The sequence below is a fragment of the Kogia breviceps genome, chromosome 2 (genome assembly GCF_026419965.1).
Source record: "Kogia breviceps isolate mKogBre1 chromosome 2, mKogBre1 haplotype 1, whole genome shotgun sequence".
Classification (NCBI taxonomy): domain Eukaryota; kingdom Metazoa; phylum Chordata; class Mammalia; order Artiodactyla; family Physeteridae; genus Kogia; species Kogia breviceps.
This window is the reverse complement of record NC_081311.1, coordinates 167,075,400-167,093,889: the sequence shown is the minus strand read 5'-3', so window position 1 is coordinate 167,093,889 and position 18,490 is coordinate 167,075,400. Positions and strand designations below refer to the sequence as shown.

Below are 18,490 nucleotides of genomic sequence, written 5' to 3'. Positions count from 1 at the left end.
GATCCATTACCTTTTGTTGATTTAGGATGAAAGCTTGGCAATATGTAATCTTAACTCTATTACCACTTAAATAGGAATCCATATACTATTATCTACTATATTATTAAATATTAGAAACAGTAAAATTTTATTTTTACAAGTTTCCAAATGACATTGCCACTGATACATGCATTTGGGCACCGTGGCAGGGGAGACCCTACAAACTCAATCCCCAGTAAGACAGCTCCTTCCCATATACTCTACAAAGAGTGCCCATCCCACTGGATACACCTTCCATTTAAATAATTCTTCCCAATGGTAAATGCTATTTATCCTCTGCCTTGGCATAAGGGAGAAAGTAAATAATGCTAGCTGGCAAATAATGTCTGAATTTCATTCTCATTATTCTTGCCCCTGAGAGTTACTAGTAAAAGACATTAGGATTATTTTCTGATTATCCATAACAGTGAATAGAGATGGTAAGTGAAGTATAAGGACAAATAATCAGGTGTTTTTGTGTACAAGCCATAGATGTGAAACCTTTGAACAGTCATCACAATGCCTGCAAGATAGTCTATAAGCATGATATCTGAAGACATCTGAATGGCTGATTTTCTTATTCAAATGGAAGTTCTGGCATTATGTACACATACACTGCATATACATAGATTTTTCTACATGTGATAGTATATATATGTATGTGAGAGAATGAGGATATGGGGAAGACAGAGAAAGAGACACAGCCTGCAGCTATGGAGTGAGGAAGGCTCAAAGGAGACAGCAGCACTTGGGGCAATTTGTTAAGATGGATCTCAGCCACAATTCCTCTCATTAGACTGGATTAGCTACATCTTCTGGACACATCTACTCCTGCCATTATAGATGTGTGAAATCTGATAGAAAAGGGGTTTTGTTTTTGTTTCGCTTTGATGTCTAGGATTTGGGTGTGCAGCATTTTCTAAAGCTGGAGTGTTATAATCTATAGAGAAATCAGGGAGGAATTCCACAGAGGACAGAAAATTTCTGAGATCTGAGTAAGTGGCAGTACTGAATGGTGAGCTAGATTCATAGGAATATATATATTTCCTTGGCAATTCCCTTTCTCATTGCTTCGGCGTCTAAGTCAAGGAAGACTCTTCTTTGGTTGTGATGCCAGTAAGATTGATTACAATATTATTTTTTTTGTGGAAGGAAAAGGTTGGCTGTGAGAGTAGAATGGGGCTATTACAGGCTTCTCAGATGGGAAGATAAGATAAAAATAATTTGTAGGGAGTTCTTCTTTGTCCATTTTACTCTTTACTTCCCCCCGTGTGCTATCTCTACAAGCAATTCCTTCCAGCTGGATTCCTATGGCCTTTGCACATCAGGGCTTTCCACTGGCTGGTATATAACAGAGAGATTGGGAAATCAGCTACAGCTCCAGTTATGGAAACTAAATGAAAGATTTCAATATAAATAGAAAATAAATCTGATTTGCCTTAAGAATTAAGAATTTAAGTGGCTAGCTAGTTAAATTGGGTTCTATTGATAAGGACAAACAACGGGGACAAGGTTGACCTTCAGTGTCAAAGGCCCTTCCTGAGTGTCCACACCTCAGATTGGCACTAGCCCTCCCAGAATATTCAGAAGCACACCTCGCCCGGGCATGGCATCACATGCCCATTACCTTTCCTCTGGCTCCCTCGCCCCTGGGAAAATGAAACTGTGCTGTGTCCCTATTCTTCTGGGATTCTGTTCTCTGCTATGAACTACATCGGGACAGCCAGATCCACTTAATCTGAATCTTAACTGTTTAACTTAAACAGTTAAGGAACTTTTCCTTTAAGAAACAATATATTGTCACCTTCTCCTAAATGACAGGCCCAGAGTTCAGCAACTTGAAACTCCATCCCTCAAAGCTGCACACCCCCTGGGTTAACCCGAGAAGCCTTTGATGCTGTGGGTAAGTTGACATGTTTGGGGCCAATGGACCTGCTATTTCCTTCTCATCACGCTTGGTCACCATGCTTGATGGTCTATCTCTAACATAGCTTGATCTCGAGAGCTTTTAAGTCCATAAGAAAGGTACAACGATCTCTGACTTCTTGGGGGAAGAACCTGGTTTCTAATTCTTATTAACACTACAATTGTTCTTAGAACAGACCAATTACTGGGGCCTAACTATTTAAATCCACACATACATGTCCCATGCATATAAATAATCAATAGAAAATGAAGATAGCCAGAAATACAAGTCCTGATATTGGCGCAACATTTTAATAGCTTAGGTATTGTTTGAAATTTTTTCCCTGTAATTACTCCTCAGCTTTCAGCAATAACATTACAAATATACATATACATCATCTAAGTTTTACATATATCCTAGAGAAAAATAAAGATCAAGGAAACTGTTGACTGAAATTTTATTTATGAAATCTCAGACTGATCTCTCACCTCAGTTTAGACATATGTTCCATAGTCAAAAACTTATTAAGAAAGATGTCAATCCCAAAGAAAAGCATTTCACCATTTATCTATCACCAATATATCATCTATACACATCTCCAGTGTAAAATTAATAACCCACAACTATAGTTACCATCAAACTGAACTTACTTATGCAAAGATCTTCATATGCATTAATGCTAGTCAGAAAATCTATTAGTTTGTAAAAAAGAGAAATATTCTTTATGAAAAATACACCTGAATAGTGCAAATTCCGGCACATACATTTGTTTCAGTATTTCTAATTAATACAATTCAGAGAAGTTTAATATATACCACAATCTGATCAACTACCAAACTTGGAGTTTAAAAAAGATATGTATATGTTTATATTTCTCATGCAATCATATAAACTATAAAAAGTTAAAACAGTATATTGAAATGCCAATTGCTTTCTGATTTACCAATCTCCGTTTTCCCTCCTGTTTCACTATGTAGACAGTAATAAAGTTTCACTTTTGTTTCTCTGAAACCTATTACTGCTCTTAGACTGACTTTCCTGTTCTCAGGTGTCATATCACTTTTCTTGAATGGAATTTAGAGAGCCAGAGGAAATACATAAGAAAAAATTTTAAATAATGATTTTAACAATTTTTTTCAAGGTCATTTATGCAAAGTTTTCCCATGATTTATAAAAAACATAAAAATAGAGAATGTCAGTTGGTATGGGGGGGGCGGGTGGAGGCCAGAAAAAAGAAACTTCCTCGGGTCATTTTCTTGCAAAGTCAGATCTGAATGCGGCTGGTCTGAACCAGAATGTCCTGGGAGCATAAAATACATCCTGGATTTCAAAGGCTTGCTGCAGAAAAGGAATGTAAACTGTCTCAATAGATTTTTAAGTCAATTGTGTGTTGAAATGATAATATTTGACATGTTGAGTTAAGTAAAATATAACATTAAAATTAACTTCACCCATTTCTTTTTACTTTTTTAATGTTACTACTAGAAAATTTTAAATGGCCTATGTTGCTTACATCATACTTTCTACTGGAAACTGCTGTCCTACAAGCAGTGGCTCTTAAAGTGGGATTCCCAGAGAAGCAGCGACAGCAGCATCTGGGAACTTGTTAGAAATGTAAATTCTCTGCCCCTCTCCAGAAGGACTGGATCGGAAGCTCTGGGATGGGGGGCACAGCAGTCAGTGCTCTAATCCGCCCTCCAGGGCATTCAGACCCACGCAAACCAAACTGTGAGAACCACTGCTTTATAGTCTCTGGCCTGGGAATATGAAGAATGGGCCACTTACTTCCTTGATCCCAATCACAACACACAACAAACAGATTCTCCAGATGCCTAGATAGATAAATGGGTGGGGAGATAGTTTCCTTAGGGAATGGTCTTTTCACCAACATATTAATAATAATAATAATAATATGGAGCACTTAGATTGTGCCAGGCACTCTGCTAAGTGCTTGACACATATTTATCCATTTAACCCTCATACCCCCATAAAGTAGAAACTGTGATTATCTTCATTTCATACACGTGAAAGCTGAGGCACAGAGATTCAGTAACCAACCCAGGGTCCCACGGTAAGTGGCAGGGCCAGGACTCAAGCCCAGGCAGTCTGAAGCTCTGGAGCCCAGAGCCATTGTGCTGATAGCACCTCAAAAGCATCATGAACAAGTCATGGGGCTCATTGTATATGAATTGCAGTAAGAACTCTGCAAGGAGAATAAAACCGGTCCCGGGCGCTGCCTTCTCCCGCCGGTCAGGCTTTGTACATTTGCAGGGCACACAGACTGCAGAGCAAAGCACTAAACTCTCACAGGAATGGGAGGGAATGTACCTGTTACAAAGAGATGGCTGTTTTCCTGCGGCTTCTACCTCAGATGAGAATGTTAGAAGCTTCATTTAGTGGGCCCTTGACCAACAAGCTGTTTTCCTGGTTCTACAACGTTGCCCAGAGTCTCCATGACATTCCAGGGTCTGGAATGTTTAACTACTCCAGAATGTTTAACTACTCCATCTTTCTAAGTTAAAGTAATTAAAGTGTCTCTGTATCTGATTTTGGTACAGCCTAGACAGTGTTGTGATCACATAGATCCTGAGACATTTTCTCATGGCTGCCTCAGAGAGGAAGAATCCGGACTGATCTTGTGGGGAGGAAGTCAATTAATTATGCGATGTGATTGGAGAAGCAGCAAAAAGCCTCTCCATCAAAACAGAGCGTCCCACAGTGTCCCAGAGAGCCAACTCCTAACCTGGGGAAACTTCTTAAGAGATGTCTACATTTTTACTCAGCTTATGGATTACTACCACCTCTGGAAGAAGGTGCAATTTCACACATTAATTTATTTCATTCTCTACTGCCATCATTTGGCCCTTAGCAGAGAGTGTTTCCCATTCTCTCAGAGAATGGGAAACAGGACAGGGAAATTTTGACAGAGAGCTTGGGGAAGCCTGCACACCTGTCTATGGGGCCACCATTTGTCCTGATGGAACATCTGAGTAAAGGTTCTAGATTGTCAGAGTATAGCATGAGGGCCTCAGGTATTCAGTTGCAGAAAAAGAGACTGGAGTTGTAGGGGAAGAAAAATAAGTTTCCCTCTACCCTTTGAGTTCTTAGCTGGGACCCCTGTAATAAAAGATGAATACGTGAAAAACAAACAGATGTTTATTAACATGTATATCTCACATACACATGGGAGATACTCAGGGAAAAATGAAGAACTCCCCCGAGGTGGCCTAGAATTCAGGATTAAATACCATCTTAACAGGAAAAGCAGAGGGGAGAGTAAATGACTTTTAGGAAAGATGAATGAGCCCTTAGAAGAAAAGATGGAGGTATGGTAGCTTGTGACAAAGTCTGCTGAGTGTGGTGTCCATTCTCTAGTCTCCCCTCCTGTGATGAAAGTCAACATCCTCCCTGGCTGGTGAAACTCTCTGGGAGGGAATTTATGACAACTGAGCTCCTTTTGGATGATCTGTGTTTAAGCAGAAAAGGGGAGTTCAGAGAAAGCCTCTTCCTCCATTTGCTGTTTTTCAAGTGCCCACACCTCACAATAAGCAATACGTCAAAGCGGCATATTTGGGGTACCATGTCCTGAACCACCACTGCCGTATTTTGGGGTGACATCTTCTCTAGCCTTCAGAGCACAGGACCTCTGTGGTCCTTTTCAGCTCTCAGGTGTTCAAGTCTGTAAGGGCCCTGGGGGTGATGCAAGCACTTAGTAGCCAGGGTAACCGAAAGCTGAAAATTCACCTTAAAAAAAAAAAAAAAAAAAAAAAGACGTGGGTGCTGTCTTCCATGTACTAGGCTATTTCTCTGTAAAGATCACCTTTAAACTGGCCAAGGACTAGCTTTCCAGTCCCCTAAGCACAGTCAAGGGCACTTACATGCCAGCTGGAGAGGAAAACAGTGCTCCCTCTATAAAACTGGGACTTTGCCTAAATGTATCAATAACATCATACAGGTTTTCTGTTGCTTAACTCTTCCATTGCCTAATCTCTCTCTTCCATTTTGTGTCCTCTTCCCTTTCACTCCTTCCTTAGCTGTTCCTTACCTGGTCTTGTAATTACTGAGGTCTCGCATAATCTAAGTACTTTAGCTCTTTTTTCTGTGGTTTAATTCCCACAGTTTAATAAAGGTTCTTGTGCAGTGTGCCTTGCTCCTCGGAGGAGAGTTGCTTTAATTATTGGGAATGAAGACACATAAACAATGAAACAGAGAATAGTGACTGAAATATGAATTTCATATGAAGACTCTGACCAAAACGTTTTTGTTTAATTTGAAGGGGGAAAAAAAAAAAAATCTCAAGGTTGCATTTTTATTCAAAGACACTTCCGTGTTCTAAACCCACTGTTAGAACAACTTCACTGAAAAGCATTTTAAGGGCAAATGTCAGGGAAAAAAAATTTCACATTTAAAAACCCGGTCTCTGCCCCTTTTGAAAAGCAAGGTTAGCCTTTGGTTTAGAAATGTCACTGCCTACTAAATTCTTTGCGGGGGGGAAGAAAGAAAATTGAATGTTCTCTTTAAACAGGTCATTAACAGTCAATACTTACTCGAAAAATCCTGCTTCCAGAGGCAGATAAAAGCTTCCAATCACTTAGGATATCACTTGAGCACATCTAGGGCAAGATGTGCTGATGCAAGTTTCAGACCTTTATGAGAGAATGTCTTGACTCAACAGCCCCGAGTGCTTGCGTAGGAAGCAGAGTCATCGGGCCTGTGCGCCCTTGGACGTGCTGCACACACAGAGCCGGCCCGGAAGAGCACAACGCACACTTCACTGCAGGCCCGGCTTTGCATTTTCCGTTTTAGTACCGGCACACGCGTGTGAATGAAGATTAACCATTTTTGCATAAAGTGCCAAACCACCTCCCCGAGGCAGCAGAATGCAAATGGGCGGAAAAGAGCAAAGGACAGCTAAAATAAACGTGCAGATCTCAGGCACCGCGAGCACCGGGGGAGGGCGCACGGCAGGCTCTATTAGCATTCATCTGCGGCCTGATTTCTCTATTTAATTTGAAATTATTTCATTGCTTAGGTCTCTGACAGCTCGAGAATATAAATAAATGCCTTTTTCTAAAAGTGACCCGATGCTGGCTCCTGGAAGGCTCTGCTTCTGATTGCTGGGCTTTCAAGCAAACATGTGTTTCCATAGAGATGTGGGTGACCCGGCCCGATGCAAGTACCCACTTGTATCAGCAATTCAATTATGCTCAGTTCTTTTAAGATGCGATGATGTCAGCTCAAGTCTTTAAAACAGGCCTATCCTCAGAGATGCCTCGGGAAAGGTGAAGTGGCCAGTGTTACAAGGTTCGGAGGAATAAATTCCACTCTCTCCAAGCACGCCATAATAGGCTCTCTCCCCACAGATCACAACGCCTTGCCCACCGCCATCCCCTACTGCCCACCTGCAGAACAAATCCCAAACTCCAGAGGGGGTTAGACAAAAGACCAAGCACAGTTCTCCTTCACACCCCTGAGCACCAAACTACCTCACACCAGCTCCCCAAATGTTGGAAAGGAAATACCATTCCTTCTCTTTCTTTTTTTCCTTTCCCCCAGCTCTTCAACCAGCTATGGCAATTCCTACACAAAGGGCAATGTTTTTTATTAGTATGTGACAAACCTTTACTAAACACCTACAATGTGCTGGGCTCTATGGGGAATGCTGGCAACGGTTACAATATACCACTTATGCAACTCTTGCTGTATACCCGGCACCTTCCATGTATGAACTCATTTAATTCTCATAAAGACCCTATGGAGTATGTCAGCCCTCATTCTATAGAAAAAGAAATGCCAGCACAGAGAGGTGAGCTACTCAAGTCACACTGCCAGTAAGTGCCTGAGCTGAGATCTGAACTTGGACCTCCTGACTCCAGCGCTCCTGCCCCCAGAGGAGCTTAAACCCTCTGATGGAGACAGATATACAAGCAAAAACACAGAAAAGAGGAGGTGGGGAAGGAAATCAGCGTGTGGACTCAGGAAATTAGACTAGGAATGGACCTGGTTCAAGGCTCTGGGCAGAGCAATGCTGGTGCTGTGATCTGCCCAGCTGGCCAGTCTCACCCCAGAAACCGGGCTCCCCAGAGGGTTAGAGGAGGGCTCGCAGTTAGAGGGGGTGGGCTGGAAGTGGAGGCTGTATACTTTTTTAAAGTTTTTACAGCAAATTTTGAAGGAAAACACTGATATTCATGTCCAAAGAAAACATGCACTGTGGTTCTGCACTATAGCTCTGGCCTGGCAAAGAGAAATCCTGACAAAACCTGGCAAACAAAAGCTCTACGTTCACAGCCAACTCTGGGCAAGCGTGCTTATCTGTCATGGAATAAACACCTGGTAAAGGAAGCCACCGTCTCTCCTGAGGATATTCTGGTTTCAAAAACCTCTGTTCTAAGGAACTCACAATATTCCTGGTTCATTAAGTCAGAACCCTCCTAGTAAACATTGAATGGTTTTCTCAAAGTAGCAGAGCAAGTCAGGTCCCTCCTACTTCCTTGAAACGGCCGTCACTGGCACTGGCTGAATCAAAACAGTCTGTGATGTTGTAACTTACAGGCACTGCCGTTTGCTGGGAGAGCAGCGCTAGGGAACCAAGGCAGAAGAGAACTACGGGCAGCCAGCCCCTCTCATGCCCCCCCTCAAGCCCCCCACCCAGTACTACTGTTCCTAAGCCTTTCCAACAAAATCCACCTCGACTCACTTGGTAAGGTGTCCTGGTGTTCCAAATCAGGGCTTCCAGCGCATGGCTTGACTGCCTTTTCTCGATAGACGATAAGCCCTGTCCCTGAACTGGCCACCTTTATCAACTTGCTTTTACTGCGTCAAGTCATCGCAACAGCGAGGCAGGTGGAGTCAGAGACTGGGGTAGGTAGCAGGATCCTGGGGGTGGCTGAGGCCACCTGAGGCTCGGAGGGACTCACCTACTTCGAAAATACTTGTTTCCTTTTTGTAAAACTGCCCTGTGCTTTTGCCTTCAGGTCCCTGGTAGCGAATGCCCAGTTCTTCATTCTTCTCCTCTTGGGGAACGCATAGCTGTAAGACTGAACTTGCGAACTTTACACGGACTGCCCCGGAGGCTAAGAGACAGTATGGGCTGGGACCGCAGTCATCGTTCAAAGGTCAGTTGCTGAGAACGGGAGTCAGCTAAGGGCTTCTAATCTTCCAGTGACAGCAGTACAGGCAGATCAGTCAATTAGCAAACATTCCTAGCACTGCACCCTGAGCCTTTCTCTCTCCCCTCCCCATTCTAAAACCTGTCCTTGGTTCTAGACCTAACCAGAGGCATCTGCTGGCTAATTTTACACTAAATGAATAATGTACTACTGTGTCCAGGGGTATATACATTTTATTAGGGGTCATGCCCTCACCCAAAGGAATGAAGTTTTCATGGTGAATTTCACCAGGGAAAAGCTAGTGTGAGGACCATGGGAGGGGGGGGTAACCATTGGGGGGCAGGATGGAGAAGGCCTGTCAGGCCTGCACCACCTACAGGCACCTTAGTCCTATCTATGTTTGTTTGCTGGTTTGATACTTAAAAAAAATTAACTCGTAAATTCAACATGTTCTTAGAAAGGCACTATTTCTCTTTAGGGTCACGCCTCTCACCCACCATCTTGCTCACCGCCCACAGGCAGTCAGCCCGGGAGTCCCTATAGCCAGCCCTGTGGCAGAGACATCTGCATTCATTACTGTGCCTCTGTCACCACCACACAGGATCTTGGGCCCCCAAATGATCGCAAACAGGAAACACTGCCCATTTCTGCTATTCAGATTCTTCCTCATCCTCTTATGATAGAAAATAAGTAATTACAATTTGCCAAGTTTGAATCTCAACTCTGCCTCTTACTGGTTTTGGGATTTGAGCAAGTTATGCAACCTCTCTACATCTTCATTTCCTCATAGGTAAACTGAGAATGATTATAGTAACTACCTTATGGGGTAGTAATTTGGATGAAATGAGTTCATATTTGTAAAGCGATTAAAACAGTGCTTAGCACACATTATGTGCTATAAAATAAATATAAATAAATAATCTCATTCAATTCCTCCATAGCTTATGTGGTTGCTTTCCCCTCCATCCTCATTTTGCAGGTGAGAAACTAAGGCAGAAGAAGTTATGGTCATGCATCTAGCCAGTGACGGAACAACCTTCTGACCACAAGTTGCCCTCATCTGGAAACACCTTTCCCTCACCATGGACACTGCCACCTTAAGGGAAGCCTAGGGCAATTCTAGAGAGGTGTGGGTAGCAGTCCAAGGCTGAGGCCTGACTGCAGCACTGCTGAGAGGGATAGAGACTTCCAGGTCTCACTGTGGACTTCAGTGTCCACAGGGTCATTTGTTTATCATGTTCTTAAAATTTCAGCACAGGCAAAAGTGAATCCAAGACTATAATACCTCTTCCTTGTAGAATGGCTCAGAAACCCATACCAGGTCATGGTTTCCTGTCTTGTGGCTGCCAGATGTGGTCAGTGCTCTAGTGACCAAGTTCACAGCTAAGGTACTTGTCTTTAGAAGACAATAAGCAGTTATAACATGGAAAGAACAAAGTTCAAATAAAGTCTTAGAGCTAATAACGGAACAGCCTAAAAATTACAAAATCTGCTTTCATACGTGCTGATTTCAGGTAATTGTATCAAGATGGATAAAAGAGAGAATTAACATGATTTTAATGCCACTGAATTTATTCTAATGCAATCACAGATAATAAAACTCATTTTGACCATTTTATGATATGGGCAAAATTCTAGAGGTCATATTCACTGCCTTAGTGAATTTTATTTCAATTTCTAACTATAATAAAAAAATAGAAATTTGTCACCTGAAATACATGCTGTTTTGGGGAAATTAATAACTGTTTTTAAAGTGCTTCAAATATATGAGATATTAATAGATTTAATGAGTAACAAAAAGAATTTCTTCCATTTAAAAAGCCTGTCTCTGGGCTTCCCTGGTGGTGCAGTGGTTGAGAGTCCGCCTGCCGATGCAGGGGACACGGGTTCGTGCCCCGGTCCGGGAAGATCCCACATGCCGCGGAGCGGCTGGGCCCGTGAGCCATGGCCGCTGAGCCTGCGCGTCCGGAGCCTGTGCTCCGCAACCGGAGAGGCCACAACAGTGAGAGGCCCGCATACCGCAAAAATAAATAAATAAATAAATAAAAATATAAAAAGCCTGTCTCTGATCAATTCCACTTCTCCTTTCTCTTTTCCAAAGTACCTAGGAGAGTGCCTTTGACCTTTTAAATGTTCAATAAAGACAGGTGGAAAAAGGAGTGAATGTCCTCTCATTTTATTTTTCCTTTCTGGGTTTCAGTGAGACTTCAATAATTTATTTCCCAGGTTTCAGCATCTAGTACTGGAGTATCACTTTAAATGCCACCATTAAAACCAGCATTGTTGGGGCTTCCCTGGTGGCGCAATGGTTGAGAATCTGCTTGCTAATGCAGGGGACATGGGTTTGAGCCCTGGTCTGGGAAGATCCCACATGCCACGGAGCAACTAGGCCCCTGAGCCACAACTACTGAGCCTGCGCATCTGGAGCCTGTGCTCCACAACAAGAGAGGCCGCGATAGTGAGAGGCCCGCGCACCGCGATAAACAGTGGCCCCTGCTTGCCACAACCACACAAAGCCCTCGCACAGAAACGAAGACTCGACACAGCCCTTAATTAATTAATTAATTTTTAAAACAAAACCAAAAAACCAGCATTGTCAAATGCTGCTCAAGCCACATCCCTTTACACACCCTCCAATCCACTCCTTCTCCTCCTCCCCACATATCTCCAACCCAGTAGTGTTTCAGTCATTCTCAGAGTCAAGGTCAAATCATGAGCGCTGAAGCCCTCTACATCTTCCTGTATTGGACCCCATGTAGCCCATGTCTTTAACCAGGTAACTTCCCCAACATCTCCTACTTATTTTATTTCTTAACTCAGAGCCTCATATTCGGGATAAGCAGGTCACTAGGCTAGCCCTTTAGTTCACCTGCACTAAAGCCTATGCTCTGTCTAAAAGAGATAGGCCGAAAATTTATCTTTTCTGTGGAATATGAGGGGAAAAAAGTGGTTTCCAACCCAATGCTAAACACATTTAACCACTGACCTCACCAACATACACCCTGTAACTCCACCTACAGATAGGGATTTTTATTGCTGTTGACACCCTTATGCACTCTATGGGTTCTCTGTAAACCTTCTCATGACCTGTCTCCTTATTCCTTTAGTTTACAGCAATCAAAGGCCTGCCTGAAAGCATACGCCTTGCTCTGAGTCCCAGCATGACCTATGGCTCAACTCACATTGGGGGAAGTTTGGAAGGTACCAAAGGCTTATAATGGTGTATAAGCCATAGCAATATGTAGTTTAATCTCTTCCAAATCATTTTTCTAAAGATTGAATGAATCGAAACTGGTTTTTGTACAGTAGTTCAAATATTGTACAGGTCTCTCAATTAAATATAATACCATATATTATTTCCCTTTGGAAGACTTTCTGTTAGTCATTCAATCTCCTTTAAAGCAATTTTGAGGTGTAAATGTATTAGGTTTTGATCACTTGTCTGATTTAAAAAATCCATCTCTCACAGCCTTGATTCCATTTATACCCATTCTTGGCAGACCGACAGAGACAAGCAAATCAGGGTTGTCTGGGTTTTTACACTAATGTTAAAAATTTCATTACCTAGCTGTAGGACACGTCCTTTGAGTGTGCTTTCCATCGGTGGACACTGCATGTGCAGGGGTGTCCCTGTGTGTGTCCCTGTAGGAAATAAGATTCATGCCTATTCTTGATGCGTGTATATTGTGGGGCATGGGGGATGTCAGAGCCAAGAGAAATAAGAATCTTAAATCATTCTGAAATGACTACAACCATGTTTATAAAAGGGGTTTCTCGACGGGTAAGATGGCTTTAGTTCAGGTGTGTTAATCAGAGAAGGCTTCTAGGAGGAGGTGTTCTTTTGCACTGCATTGAGGCAGTATTGCCAATGATGGGAATGGCATTTCAGGTAAGAGAAAGAGCAAAACTGAAACCTCTCTGGTGGAAACAAGTAAGTCATGCATGAGATCAGAAAGAAAACCCACCTGCACAGTACACAGAAGTCATTCAACAAATATTTACTGGGAGTCCACTATGTACCTTGACTAGGTGCAATATGTTTAGCTAATTGCAAGGCAGTGTAATTTTAAGATTGGCTCCTGAGGGAGATAAGATTAGCAGGCAGTAAGTAATCAGATGACATCAGAAGGCAGTATGTGAAAAGGTGTTAATGGTTTGGTTTCAATTATACACTTGTCCTGTTCATAATACAGCAAAGAGTTAACATCCTTCTTTCAGTTTTCCTTTTAGCGAATGTGAGAGTTTCTGCTCAACCGAACCCCACACCCACTCCCCATCCCACCACACTGTCATTTTTGGTTACAAGGTTCTGAAACCAGACCCTATTTTCTCTGTTATTCTTGACATGCTGAATCAAACACTGGAGATTTTTTTTTGGTCTTTTTAGCTATTTTAACATAATTCTTTGTCCTTACAGTTTTATAAAAACATAAGCTTTAATCTGACTAATATTAAAGGCCCCCAAACAAATAAAAGCTACGAAGCTGAGTTTCACTTAGCTCTAGGAGAGAAACTCATAATTTACATTAAAGACTTCATTTGGTTTTATTTTTTACCCGGAAGATGACCAACAGCTAATACTATGTAATTTACCAAACTCAGTCTTGAAAAAGAGATAACCAGACACTGAAAAGACATTCCTGTTGTTTTACTAAATGCTTCTTTAAAAACAAGGAAGTCTTAAAGAGGAAAAATGTCTTTGAAAATTAATCTACTTAAAAAAAAGATCTATTTCTGAATGGCTACCAGCCAGACTTAACTTGGTTTCATTTTTCATTTCAAGCTTTCAAACAATATCTGACTAGGCAGAATGAGAACTCTCTAGATACCTCATGGAAGAATGGTATGAGGACTGAAGAAACACTACAAAGACGACCTAATGGTCACAGTTTTACTTTAGTTTTCAAAAAATCCTGAAGCTATGCTGCATGATGGGAAAAAGTAAATTTAGCTATGGCAAAGCATTCCACTTCTTCAAACCTGTGAATAATCAGTCTCTTGCTTTACAAAGACTTCTCACATCTGAAAACACTGCCATGCCTTTAGTAAGAACTACCCTCTATTGAACACATTCATTCACTTATCCATTCATTCATTCATTCATTCAGTATTCACTTAGCAAACACCTCTGAGCACCTCCTCTGTGCCAGGCACTGGCCTACATGATGGGGCTACAACAGTGAACAAAATAAAACCCCCTCGGGCACCACGCTGGATGATTTTATCTCTTTATGTCTATTTCCCTGAGTCCTCAGGATGCTCCTGCAAGGTAGGCATTATTATCGCCATTTTCTAGATGAGGGAACTAGGCGTACAGACATTAAGGCCAAGATCCCAGAGCCAGTCAACAGCAAGGAGGGGACTCAACCTCTGGGACTGACTCCTAAGCTTGTGCTTATTCCACTAGTCTGCTGCCATTATTTTGGTTCAATGAAAGTAAAGGGAATCGTCTGAAAATTATCTAGTGGGTTCATTCCAAATTAGAAACCTTAGTATTCCCTAGAATTAGAATAAAAAATGTAAAGCTGACTTGGTTAAAAAAAGAAAGTCAAATGGGGTGGAAAATTATCAATGGGAAGAAGAACAATGTTTTTAAATTTTGCTCTAAGATTGCATTTTCTTGATAATCACACTGTACATCAGTCATAATGAGCCTATATTAAATGAAACTCCCAAGACTTCCTCATTTGATCTATTAGTAAGTCCCATCTCCCCAGTCTTTACTTTTGCAGTTGAGTTATTTGGAACTTAAGTGTATGAGTTTATATTTGATTCAAATTAATTTTATCTTTATTCATTTGGCTAATTTTTCCAGTCTATTAGTTTCTTTTTTCTTTTTCTGGATACCAAATCTATAACTTTACAATTTTAGCTATACATATTACTTTGGTCATCCACAATTTAATGGATATCATTTATGTAACTTATGCCATTAATTAAACAGTCTGGGCTTGAATGTCAGCTCTGCCATCTAAGAATGGTGTGACCTTGAGGAAGTTACTTCAACCCTCTGTGTTACTCATTTGTAAAGTGGAGATAAATATAGCAACTGCATAGGGATTGTTGTAAGGATTAGGTCCCATTGTTTATTTTTGTTTTTATTTTCATTACTCTAGGAGGTGGATCAAAAAAGATCTTGCTGTGATTTATGTCAAAGAGTGTTCTTCCTATGTTTTCCTCTAAGAGTTTTATAGTGTCCAGTCTTACATTTAGGTCTTTAATCCATTTTGAGTTTATTTTTGTGTATGGTGTTAGGGAGTGTTCTAATTTCATTCTTTTACATGTAGCTGTCCAGTTTTCCCAGCACCACTTACTGAAGAGACTGTCTTTTCTCCATTGTATATCCTTACCTCCTTCGTCATAGATTAGTTAACCATAGGTGTGTGGGTTTATCTCTGGGCTTCCTATCCTGTTCCATTGATCTATATTTCTGGTTTTGTGACAGTACCATATTGTCTTGATGACTGTAGCTTTATAGTATAGTGTGAAATCAGGGAGTCTGATTCTTCGAGCTCTGTTTTTTTCCCTCAAGATTGCTTTGGCTATTCAGGGTCTTTTGTGTCTCCATAAAAATTTTAAGATTTTTTTGTTCTAGTTCTGTAAAAAATGCCATTGGCAATTTGATAGAGATTGATTGAATCTGTAGATTACTTTGGGTAGTATAGTCATTTTCACAATATCGATTCTTCCAATCCAAGAACATGGTGTATCTCTCCATCTGCTTGTGTCATCTTTGATTTCTTTCAACAGTGTCTTATAGGTTTCTGTATACAGGGCTTTTGTCTCCCTAAGTAGGTTTATTCCTAGGTATTTTATTCTTTTTGTTGCAGTGGTAAATGGGAGTGTTTCCTTAATTTTTCTTTCTGATCTTTTGTTGTTAGTGTACAGGAATGAAAGAGATTCCTGTGCATTGATTTTGTATCCTGCAACTTTACCAAATTCATTGATTAGCCCTAGAAGTTTTCTGATGGCATCTTTAGGATTCTCTATGTATAGTACCATGTTATCTGCAAACAGTGACAGTTTTACTTCTTCTTTTCCAGTTTGTATTCCTTTTATTTCTTTTTCTTCTCTGATTGCCGTGGCTAGGACTTCCAAAACTATGTTGAATAATAGTGGCGAGAGTGCACATCCTTGTCTTGTTCCTGATCTTAGAGGAAATGCTTTCAGTTTCTCACCATTGAGAATGATGTTTGCTGTGGGTCTGTCATATATGGCCTTTATTATGTTGAGGTAGGTTCCCTCTATGCCCACTTTCTGGAGAGTTTTTACCATAAATGAGTGTTGAATTTTGTCAAAAGCTTTTTCTACATCTATTGAGATGATCATATGGTTTTTCTTCTTCAGTTTAATATGGTGTATCACATTGACTGATTTGCGTATATTGAAGAATCCTTGCATCCCTGGGATCAATCCCACTTGATCATGGTGTATGATCCTTTTAATGTGTTGTTGGATTCTGTTTGCTGGTATTTTGTTGAGGATTATTGCATCTATATTCATCAGTGAAACTGGTCTGTAATTTTTTTTTTTTTTTTTTTTTTTTTTTGGTGGTATGTGGGCCTCTCACTGCTGCAGCCTCTCCTGTTGCAGAGCACAGGCTCCGGACGTGCAGGCTCAGCGACCATGGCCCAAGGACCTAGCAGCTCCGCAGCATGTGGGATCCTTCCGGAACAGGGCACAAACCCGCGTCCCCTGCATCGGCAGGCGGACTCCCAACCACTGCGCCACCAGGGAAGCCCAGTAATTTTTTTTTTTAATAGTATCTATGTCTCGTTTTGATATTAGAGTGATGGTGGCCTCATACAATGAGTTTGGGAGTGTTCCTTCCTCTGCAATTTTTTGGAAGAGTTTGGGAAGGATAGGTGTTAGCTCATCTCTAAATGTTTGATAGAATTCACCTGTGAAGCCATCTGGTCCTGGACTTTTGTTTGCTGGAAGAATTTTAATCACAGTTTCAATTTCATTACTTGTGATTGGTCTGTTCATATTTTCTATTTCTTCCTGGTTCAGTCTTGGAAGCTTATACCTTTCTAAGAATTTGTCCATTTCTTCCAGGTTGTCCATTTTATTGGCATAGAGTTGCTTGTAGTAGTCTCTTAGGATGCTTTGTACTTCTGAGGTGTCCATTGTAACTTCTCCTTTTTCATTTCTAATTTTATTGATTTGAGTCCTCTCCTTTTTTTCTTGATGAGTCTAGCTAAAGGTTTATCAATTTTGTTTATCTTCTCAAAGATCCAGCTTTTAGTTTTATTGATCTTTGTTACTGTTTTCTTTGTTTCTATTTCATTTATTTCTGCTCTGATCTTTGTGATTTCTTTCCTTCTACTAACTTTGGGTTTTGTTTGTTCTTCTTTCTCTAGTTCCTTTAGGTGTAAGGTTAGATTGTTTATTTGAGATTTTTCTTGTTTCTTGAGGTAGGCATGTATTGCTATAAACTTTCCTCTTAGAACTGCTTTTGCTGCATCCCATACGTTTTGGATCATCGTGTTTTTGTTGTCATTTGTCTCTAGGTAGTTTTTGATTTCCTCTTTGATTTCTTCAGTGATCTCTTGGTTATTTAGTAATGTATTGTTTAGCCTCCATGTGTTTGTGTTTTTTACATTGTTTTCCTTGTATTCGATTTCTAATCTCATAGCATTGTGGTCAGAAAAGATGCTTCAATGATTTCAATTTTCTTAAACTTATCGAGGCTTGATTTGTGACCCAAGATGTGATCTATCATGGAGAATGTTCCATGTGCACTTGAGAAGAAAGTATAGGCTGCTGTTTCTGGATGGAATGTCCCATAAATACCAATTAAATCTATCTGGTCTATTGTGTCATTTAAAGCTTGTGTTTCCTTATAATTTTCTGTCTGGATGATCTGTCCATTGGTGTTAGTGAGGTGTTAAAGTCCCCCAATATTATTGTGTTACTGTCGATTTCCTCTTTTATAGCTGTTAGCAGTTTCCTTATGTATTGAGGTGCTCCTATGTTGGGTGCATATATATTTATAATTGTTATATCTTCTTCTAGGATTGATCCCTTGATCATCATGTAGTGTCTTTCCTTGTCTCTTGTAACATTCTTTATTTTAAAGTCTATTTTATCTGATGTGAGTATTGCTACTCCAGTTTTCTTGTGACTTCCATTTTCATGGAATATCTTTTTCCATCCCCTCACTTTCAGTCTGTATGTGTCCCTAGGTCTGAAGTGGGTCTCCTGTAGACAGCATATATATGGGTCATGTTTTTATATCCATTCAGCGAGCCTGTCTTTTGGTTGGAGCATTTAATCCATTCACGTTTAAGGTAATTATCCATATGTATGTTCCTATTACCACTTTCTTAATTGTTTTGGGTTTGTTTTTGTAGGTCCTTTTCTTCTCTTGTGTTTCCCACTTAGAGAAGTTCCTTTAGCACTTATTGTAGAGCTGGTTTGGTGGTGCTGAATTCTCTTAGCTTTTGCTTGTCTG

General features: G+C 40.8%; 1 protein-coding gene and 1 long non-coding RNA gene across 7 annotated transcripts in view; one reads left to right on the top strand and one right to left on the bottom strand.

Moving 5' to 3' along the window:
• SPATS2L (spermatogenesis associated serine rich 2 like) overlaps window positions 1–18,490 on the bottom strand; it is a 168,697-nt gene that overhangs the window by 86,178 nt on the left and 64,029 nt on the right. The gene's annotated exons all lie outside the window — the stretch shown is intronic.
• On the top strand, window positions 8,473–11,055 carry LOC136793615 (uncharacterized). Its single transcript, XR_010839170.1, has 3 exons — window positions 8,473–8,785; window positions 8,899–9,039; window positions 10,013–11,055. It is a non-coding gene; the product is annotated as an uncharacterized lncRNA (long non-coding RNA).